The following is a 10,926-nucleotide window of genomic DNA, read 5'->3' on the forward strand; positions in this document are numbered from 1 at the left end:
ACAACCATGAGTTAGCTTGCAATATGGTATCATCTTTTAATTTTGCAATGTGCAAAAAGAAGAGCATAGAATCTTTATGTGGTGAGCCATTTTTATCCTTCTCCACATCAACTCTAGCCAGAGACATCTCCTTATCAATCCATTCCTCGTCCCTCAAATTTTCCTCCTTAGCCTACTCCATCTCCTCTTTTTCATCCCTAAGTTCTTTCAAGTGGTCACTTAGATTTCCCCCTTCTCTAATATTACCCATTTCAATATTTTCCTCACTATTCTCTTCGTCGTCTTCCTTCCTGCTTTTTTACTTGCTATCCGGGTAGCCTTCCAGGTCGGAACCAAAATCACCCTCATTCATGTTTTATTCTTCCTCCTAATTTTTGTCCTCCTAATTTGGTATTGTTGCTACTCTCTAGGGTATTTTCTATATTTGAGATGATTAATCTTAACTTTCAATTTCGTAATGTAATATTTTGCATCTTCATACCTTTCTTTTAGGTTGTCTCTATTGGTGTTTGAAAATGTTGGAGGGTTTTCAATTATCCCAATGAGAATATAACACATCTAGGGGTAGCTAACTCCCATTTTCAACATGCTATTTTAGACATCAAGCCAACTATAAGCCACGACCCTTCTTCTTCTTTAGACTCTGCAAGACCTAGGTGAGTAGACCTCAAATTCAATATATGGTACCAGTACAAAAACATATCCCTGAATCTATTAAGTAGATTTTACCCTTATTTCTCCTAATAACTCATGAAATAACATCAATCTATAGTAGCTAAATCCAGATCTATGAATTTTAGAAGCTGAGTGAGGGTTAAACATTTAGGTCCTTCAACATGAAAGGGAAAGAACATTTGATTAATAATGTTGAATTCAGCAAAACCTCGGATATACAGCAGTAAGACCTAATGATTCTATAATTGATCAGTGCCTTAATCATTGGGCAAATCCATGAATCACAAACATACATATGAATATTTGAGACATATGTGCATCTTCAGATATCTGATCTATCTATTCAACTTGTAAATAGACATCTATGTTTAGTTTAAATCTCATTCTTACTTGATATCCTCCTCAATAAATCTGCAACCCTGTTGATTTCTATGAAGCATTTGCACAATTCCTTGAATTATCAGCAACAATGAAACAACATACAATCTTAAGGGACTACAACTATGACTGAGGCTCTTTGTTCAAAGGTCATAAAACATTACAACTCACTAGAATGGAGACAAGATTCAACTGAAACTCAATCATATGCTACTCTTTGTATTATTTCCTTGAAATTATACAACCAAATGCATGAAATGAAAACACAGAAAAACCTAACAGATCTGAACTATCTATATTAACCTTCCTAATGCTATTCATACAAGAGAGAAAGTGCTAAATGAAATGGTGTCTCAGTATTGGGAATGCATCAAGAACAGGGTCCAAAACCTTGGTATCACAGTAGTGTGCTGATTTTTTCCAAAGATTGGAACCCTTACAATGAGAAAGAATGAGATTGATATAGGAAGAAAGAATTTCTAGATTTTCTCTGCTTCCAACATCTGTCCACCTAAAATTCCCTCTCTTTGCCATCAAAAGACTCTCTCTAATCTCTCTCCTCCATGGTGAATCAAGATCTTTTCATTTTACCTCTCAAAGGCATCAAATATCTCAGCAACCTAATGATGAAAATATGTAACTGATTTTGACGTATGAGTGAATTTAATGCAAAAGTGAAAAATTAGTTAATTGGCTTCAAGAAAACCTTTTAGAGTCAATTTTCTTCACCATCAAGCTCCAACAAACTCTTAAATATGCCCTCTAACAAATTCTGATGCTTAGTGATCAAAACTACCTGTTTTGCTACCAATACCCTGGGAAACACAAATTGACCTATATGTCAAACTGGTGAGCACCTGTACAAAAACTAACCTCAAATTTGGAAAGTTCGTCTCATTCTAGTTTTGATTGTATATTGAAGTGCCCATTTTTGGCAAAAATTGCCCCATATATGGCCTTTTGAAGTTCAGGCTTCCATTCATAGCTTTGCATAACAAAAGAATGAAATTGAAAAATTTAACATATTCTATAGTTTCAACTATAGAAATCCAACATTTAAAAAAAAAATTTCAATTTTATGACTGAACGTGCAGAGACATTTATTGTTTTATTTTTTCAAAATCTCCTCATCCCCTTATTCAATCGGACATCGACACTTGGCACATTTAAACTGGCTCTAATCCGCTCAACAATACCACTTTTCATAGTCTAATTGGCCATCTGCAACTAGGCGAGACCCACATACACTTGCTGACTTTTTCAAATTTTTGGCAAGTTATGAAGTTGCTTGCCAAAAATTTTCAACTTTTTCGGTGGCGACTTGGTGACCACTGAATTTTGACAACCTTTTCTGATCATCTACACTGGACACATCACCGCCACCTCATCCATGTCAGTGCCATGTTATCCGCACCACATCAGCATCGCTATCTCGCTATGGTAATTTTTGTGCAACTTTCCCATAGCAAAATAGCAAGTATCATAAGATTTTCCATGTGTTGTGATCTCCTTGAATCGATCCATGTAAGCGCGGATAGAACTTTGTTCAAAATTCCCTTGGTTTGCATGTCAGTTGCCTTCCACTAGTACACGGGGCCCACACACAACCTGCAGCCTTTCAAAAGGCTCTTACTTCAACTCACATTCTATAAGGTGTGTTTGAGTATTTAAATATGTAAAAGGTCGACCTCATAAGAAATGTGGGATAAATGCTTCTAGTTTTCTTTCAAACTCACTAACGCTGATTACTCTTATGTCCCTTTTCTACCTGCAAACTTTTCCTTTCCTCATAGCATGGACGCCCTATGTCTTCAACCGATGCCTTGGACTCCTTTTGAACTTGCTTTTCCCCTTAATTAAAAATAATAATATAGATTGCACTTTGTTGAAGCGGCATTTGGATGGCGAGTTACCTTTGAAATCACCTTGTTCTCCTTTGCTTGCTTTGTTCCTTTTAATATGCTCTGTAAAATCAACGTGGAGTCTTCTTCATGTTGGGTGGGTTTGCTCCATGTAACTGGCATTCTATTTTTCCTCTTTCCTGGCATGACTACTTATTGTCCTTCTTATTATCTACACCTTCCTCTTTACTTCAGCGTGAATTACTCTTTGTCACGTGCAGGTACCTTTTTCTTTTACCTCTTAGCGATTTCTTTTAACATGTCTGCTCTTATTAGCTATGTGGGTTTTCTAGCTTTCATGGCATGGGCTGCATCATTTTTTATGCATGTCTCCTGTTGAATGTGTTGGGTTTTCTTTTTAGTGCTGCGAGATCCTTTGCAATGTGCCTCTTCTTTTGACCATTGCATGGGTTTGTTACTTCAAATTGCCATCGCTTTTTATCAAGGTGAGCTCCCCTGAAAATGTGTGGGGATGGCTTGAAGTTTGCTGCTACTTGTGCTCTATTTTACAATGAATTACGCTCAACACTATGAGGCTCTACCTTTTCCATGGGTTCCATCACTGAACACATGGATATTTTCCTTGTTTGAAAATCTTGTGCCTTGCATGTTTCCCCTGTGGCTTGCTTCATTCATGTGGGTTTCTTCACACATGGCAACCATTTCTACCTTTTTAAGTCAACCCACCTATTTCAAGGCGTTGACTATTATAAAAGACACCCCTATTCCTATCATGGTGTCTTCCTGCTTTTCGATTGCCCCTATGGCTACCAAGAAGTCGTGCAGTAGAAAATGCTCTAATTTCATTCAAAAAGGTTTCCTCACCAAATGCCTTCAACAATTCATATTTGAAAATTGAAAAATAAACATTGGACTTAATGATTTGAATTTCTTTGTGAATTCATGTTCATCCCAAAATTCATAAGCAGCTGATTCACATTCTTAAGCCAGGTCCTTGGTAGTCTTCCATAAAAATCATAGTCCCCAAATATGACATCTGTCACACCTTGCCCTTCACTTCCAAGATAGTGGTTCAATAAAATGTGGCCTAATTGGATGCATGACATTTTCCTTCACATTAACTTAATGATCAACTGCACTTATAGCAAGCACATTCATATCAAACAACACTTGATATATGGCTTCTCTTAATTAATACCTCGGTTGTGATGCTCATCAATAGATCACACTGCCTAAATGAGGGCTTCCAACATCAATATTATCAAGCTCTTATATGAGATGATCCTAACTTGTACAATTCCCCCTTTTAAAATATTTTCACTTCTCGAGAGTTCTGTCAATATGATAAAATTAGTCGGACCCCAAAGAGGGTCCGGCTAAAAAAAATTCATTTTTGAATGACTAAATCCTCAAACTAGCCTATTAACCCCTTTAATATCCACTGGAATTTATTTCAAACATTAATTGATCATTAAAATCTCGTTTTATCACTTTCTACAAACTATCACTTTAATGCCAGAGGGTCCGTTGACTGGCCTTAAAAATTGACCAGAACACCTGATCAGACTCTACAAACTGGCACACTGACTCTCTATTCCAAATTCTTGCACCTTGTTGAATCTCGTCTCATGGTCAAAATATATTCATTGTTAAAGTTGACCCTTCAAGACTTCCTACAAGAAAACATGTCAAAAAACAATAAACTGGTATCAAAATTGGCTTTGAAAACTGGGCAAATGAACACATAGAAACATGAAAATTGGGGCATTGGTTCTCTATCATGAGGAAATTATGGATCTAGAATTTGGGCTCATGAAGAATAACAAGACAGATTTGGTGAATGTTCAAAGTAGACTACTTGGATTTTGCAAACTGGGAACAATGACAAAGCGATTTTTGGAAATGGAATTGACTCGAAAAAGTGTGCATATGGATTCATTGTGATTTAAAAACTGACACACTTGGAGTATTTCTAGAGGAAAACATAGGGGTACAATCCATTTGACTTTACCTATCATGAATCATGAGATATGACATCATGAATAGGGCTTCCAATCAATCTACAAATACTGACACTAGTAAAAAGATAGAAATTCCATTTGGAATCGCGTTTGAAAACTGATCAAATAGATTCATCATAAGCTAAAACTTGAAACATAACAAGTCTCTAATGTCTAAAATGCAACACAAAAGGAATTTTTCATTTTGGTCAAATTGGTCAAAATTATAGCACGTCAAATAGGGCTTCCTAGAATTAGGTGCAAAGTGCAAAAGCATGAAAGCAGTAACTGACCAACTTTGAGGGATTCAAATCCTAATCAAATGAACTTGAAACGACTCAAAATATGAAACATAGATTCTCAAGTATAGACACTAGACACTCTCAAAGAAGCTTGTCACAAAATGTTTCTGGGTGCGAGATATTCACTTGCAAACACAGCCTCCTATCATTGTTTGACACTTAGGTGAAAATGTAGATTGGAAATGCACTCAAAACAGGACTTCGCAAAATGGTTCGAAATGACAGTTTAACTTCATAGAACATATAGATGCATTGAATGTAGGGTGTTAGAAAAATTAAACACCTTAGGGGTCTCAAAGGTAAAGTCAGCTACATGTGCACTTAAAAGCATTTATAGGGCTCAATTTCTTCAATGGTGCTCAAAATTGACCATGCAATTTTTAGCCCCAACAGTCTCTTTATTTAGTAAGAATATCAATCTACTTGTGGGATTCTTCAAGATTCCTCTTTAACTATTCCATATTCATAGGCATCTTACTCAAGCTGTTAAACCTCTTTAGAGTAACTGAGCTCTAAAACAAATTGTTAGAAATAGGTAATACTGAGAGGGGTGAATTGGTATTCTACAAACTTTTTCACACAACTAAATATTGTTAATTACTTTATAACATGCATATGAAATAAAAAACTAACAATTTTGAATAGTAATAATAACCATACACAAAGAGAACTTATAACATCATATTTTGTTAACGAGGGAATCCCTGGCTAAGGGAAAACCTAGTGAGGATGGTACCCATAAAATGATCAACTAAACAAAAGAATCTAGTTAATGATTTTGACCTTGTTAAGAGTCTATGAAGTACATATAGTGTCTCAATCCTTTTTAGAGGACTAGGCTCTATTAAAAGCCTCAACCCTCTTTAGGATAATTGAGCTTTGATACCAATTGTTCGAAATATGTAATACTGGAGGGGGGAGGTGAATCAGTATTCTACAAATTTTTTCCCACAAATAAATATTGTTAATTACTTTATAACATGCATATGAAAGAAAACTAACAATTTTGAATAATAATAACCATACATAAAGAGAATTCATAACACCATATTTTGTTAACTATGGAAACCTTGGCCAAGGGAAAACCTCGGTGGAGATGGTATCCATAAAATGATCAACTAAACAAAATAATTTGGTTAAGGATATTGACTCTATCATGAGTCTATGAAGTACATATAGTGTCTCAATCCTTGTTAGAGGACTAGGCTCTATTAAAAGCCTCAACCCTATTAGGAGTTGGTATATATAATCACATAATGTATACAAGAAGAGCCCACTACCCAAATATGCAATTATATAATGTAGTTCCTTTATATAAAAAGAGATAGATACAAAAACTCTTACACATCATATTTTGCATCATATAATTCACGTATCACTTTGCATATTATATATCACTACCTATTCATAAGTTTGCATCTCACATGTATAGATTTAAAACTTTGCATATAATGATCTTTTACTTATACCTTTCTTTTTACAAAACTTTTCCTATTGGCATTCAAGCATTCACATGCTTGGCATAATACAAAATTAAATTTCTTTGAATTAGGGTTAACATCTAGGATGTCATCCCTAATTATTTAAGTAATTATTTTGTAACCAAAATAATTCCTTAACCTGTTCACTTCTTTGTCATACTTTGTTCTTCCCTTTAATATGTCTAACTGGAAAATCAATCATAACTATTGTTGTACTGTCCATATTGTTACACACACTTAACCATGTCATCCAAAAAATCTATACTATCTATACCTAATTGTGCATGTGCTGATATTACCTCTATTGACCATGCACATCAAAATTATCTTTCTATTGCTAGTAAAACTATCAGATACTTATATATTTTTCTAAGTATAACTGCCTAAACTTCATTCTCATGATTTTCCTTGTTCATACTTAAATCATGTTGCTATAAATGACAACATCAGTTCATCACCTTAGCCAAATTGCCAACAATCTCCCCCTTTTTGATTGATGGAAACATGAGGAAAATTGGCTAAGTCCAAAAAAGAAAACTAATCTCTCCAAAATTCCATAACACCTTACAAAATTGGCCTTGAAAAAAGTTTGCAAAATTGTGGATCATTTTGTTAACCATCTTTCTATATACCTCCTAATTACATTACTCCCCCTTTAACATCAATGAAAAAGATATCAAAATTTTCCACATCTACATCTATACAATTTTCCACATTTTTTTCTCCCCCTTTAACATCAATGACAAAGATATCAAAGTTTAAAATTTATTTACAAGTCAATTTTTTTGATCAATACCTCTTTGGTAGGAAAATAGTCTATTAGGAATATAAGAAGAGTAATTAAGAGGGTAGGGGTGAATCAGTTACCACAAAAATAATTCCAAGTCCCTTGAATGTCTTTACAAACTTCTTACTAAGCCAAGATCTTGCACTACTCAATCAGAACTAGATATATATTGTAACTCGATTAACAAAGCAATCTTGATATATTAATATATATTAACCTTTAGTAACTTAGTTTTAGAAACATAAAGCAATAACTAAATAATATGAACACATAAGAAACCAAGATTTAACATGGAAAACCGATTTGGGAAAAACACCAATGCAACTAGTTACAACTTTTTCACTCTTCTAAAGTGAGCCCTATTAGGAGCCAACACTGTTAAAGGTTACAAAACACATGGTTAAGTGTGACCCTATTAAAGGATTTGAATCAGCCTATTAGGAGTGGCCTTGTTAGAGGTCTTGAGACACTTCAATCTAGAAATACCACCTTGTTAAAGGATTTACAAAAATGATTGTTAAGTCAACTTCGTTAAGAGATTTCTTCATTGCTACAATTGTTAGAGAGTAACGATGATTGACCTAATTGATGAGGCAACTCATTTGTAGATTCAGATCACTATTCTAGTTTATCCTCTAGATCCTTTCTTATCAAAATATTCTTTGTGGCTCCCTAGATACTCTGTCCTCAATCAAATATCCTTCTTAATTCACATCATGCACTCTTTTGCAAAACTACTTTCTTCAATCCACAACTTGACCTTTCATATATATGAAAGCCAATGTCAAGTCAGCTTGAAAAATCCTTTTCAAACAAACAATTAACACCCACTAAGTCAGCTTGAATTAACCTATAAATTAACAAAAATGTTTTGCTAAAGGTCAAATGACATTAAAACTGAGTCACTTGGTTAACACTGAGTTCCTTTAGTAATTGACTTGACTCAATTCACCCTGAACTCCTTTGGTAACTGACTTGACTTAGTTTATACTGGAATCCTTCATTGACCAAGTTAACTTGGTTAACATTGGTTCTCTAAACTAGATTCCTTCTAAATTATACTTTTCTGATACTGGAGTCTTCTTTAGTGCCCAACTGAGCTTGGTTACTAGTAGTTGTGCTTAGTTAAAATGTAACATTTGTGTAACATCAATGACAATATACAGTTTGATTATTGATTTCAATAATCTCCCTCTTTGACATTGATGAAAACACAACATTTCTTAAGAAAAGAAAAATTAGATCAATATAATTTTATAATATCCTTAGTTTTATTCTAATTCCATGAGAACTCCCTTTGAGATTCTCCCCCTAACATTAGAATCTATCTAATCAAAATTTCCCTCTTATAGACAACTTCCTTTGATTCAAAAAATAATCAATCTCTTCCTCAATTTTTTTGATATGAACATGTTTCAATCTCTCCCTCTTTGACACCAAATGCTAAAGAATTTATGCAATGAATTTATAATGTACCTGATGTACTGATTCATATGTAATAAGCTATGAGATTCTTGCATCAACTAGATAGATCTTCAATATAGCTTGGTTGATACATCACTAATCTATACTTTAGTGAGCATCAAATAGGGGAATGACCCCTAGTTTACCTCTAAGATACAAAAATGCATCTTTAGGTAATGGCTTGGTGAGTATGCCAATAAATTGCTCCTTTTTATTCACATATTCTAATCTAACCTCTTTATCTTGAACTAACTCTCTCAGAAAATGATACTTGATTCTAATGTGTTTTTTCTTGGTGTGTATTATTGGATTCTTGGATATGTTAATTTCACTTATGTTATCACAATAGACAACCATTGGATCCTTGATTTCTTCCTTCATTCTTGAAAATAGTTGCTTGAACCAAATTATGTTGGAAAAATTAACTGCTACAACAACATATTTTGCCTCTGTTGTAGACTGAGAGATGCAATTCTACTTTTTTCTTGTCCATGATACTAACCTCTTTCCAAGAAAGAATGCTCCTCTACTGGTGCTTTTCCTATCATCAATGCTTCCATCCCAATCAACATGAGTAAAGGATTTCAAATCAAAGTTTCCTCCTTTCTTCTACCATAGACCATAGTCTTGAGTGCCTTTTAGGTATCTCATAATTCTTTTCACTCCCATCATATGATTTCTCTAGGATTTGCAAAAAATCATGCAACTATACCAACTACTAATGCAATATCAGGCCTTGTGCGAAACACATACTAAAGTTTTCCAATCATGAATCTATAGGTAGTCTGATTTACTTCTTTTGAATCTTTTGGTGTTTTAAAACTACAGATCTAAAACAACACTAGAATACAAAATAAAGGTAGATACCTAGGGGTTATCTATTTCCCATCTTTAACAAAACCTATTCTAGATCTAGACCAACTTAACAAAGTACATGGACACTCTACACTTTAGGATTTATAGGAAAAGGTAGGTATACCTAGGGATTATATCATTTATTTACTTTCTTTACCCATTATTCATCCCTCACAACAGAAAATGGTCTAATATCTTCTTGAAATTGAAATCAACTATGGATTTATAGTGGCCAACTATAAACTCAAAAGCTATCACAATAACTAAATGACCAACATGTAATTTATTCTCATAGACTTTAGGTATTTGATTGGACTTAAATGTGAATTATACAACTAATTGACTACCTCAATTTGTATCTAAATTTATGACCAATGCCTTATCCATTCTTACACAGAGTTGTGTCAGTAAATTTTTATCTATTCAATTGACATGCAATTAAATATATTAGTTGTTAACCCTAATTTACATTCTTATGATATCCCTCCCATATACTTAGAAACCCTATCAATTCATAGAAGCATTTACTTAATTTATTGAATTAAAAGCATCAATGAATTGATATACAACATATCCAAGCTGCATTAAACTGAAATGAACTTTTCTCATTTAGTCTCAAAATAATAAGAATATGAAAGGGAGATAGAAACTCAGGACATAGATATGTAGTAACTCCTCTCTTTTGTATTAATTTCCTTGAGAATAATAAATTTATCTAATACAAAACTCAAAATATAACTCAAAATATAAAAGGTAGTTCATTCATTCATCACTATGTGTAGACGTAAAAAATTATCCCAAATGACTATATTAATCTAATTAATGCTAGTCACATTCCTCTACTTGTTTAATTAAATTATTTTAATTAAATAGGTTCATTTTTGTCTAAGTATTTAAATTTAATTTAAATACTCCTAGCTCTAATGTGTTAATTTAAATTAACACATGATTCTCCACATATTCTTTTTTTTTTAAATAAATTTTATTTATTTAAAATCCTCCATATTCCCATTAATTCTTCTAGACCTTGATTAAATTAAATTAAATTTTATTTAATCTTTATTCAAACTGCCTAGAAGTATGTGCATTCATATGAGTTGTCATCACATCTTTTAAGCACAT

Source organism: Cupressus sempervirens, chromosome 2, assembly GCF_028749045.1.
Source record: "Cupressus sempervirens isolate cs-2001-9-10 chromosome 2, ASM2874904v1, whole genome shotgun sequence".
NCBI classification, from domain to species: Eukaryota; Viridiplantae; Streptophyta; class Pinopsida; order Cupressales; family Cupressaceae; genus Cupressus; species Cupressus sempervirens.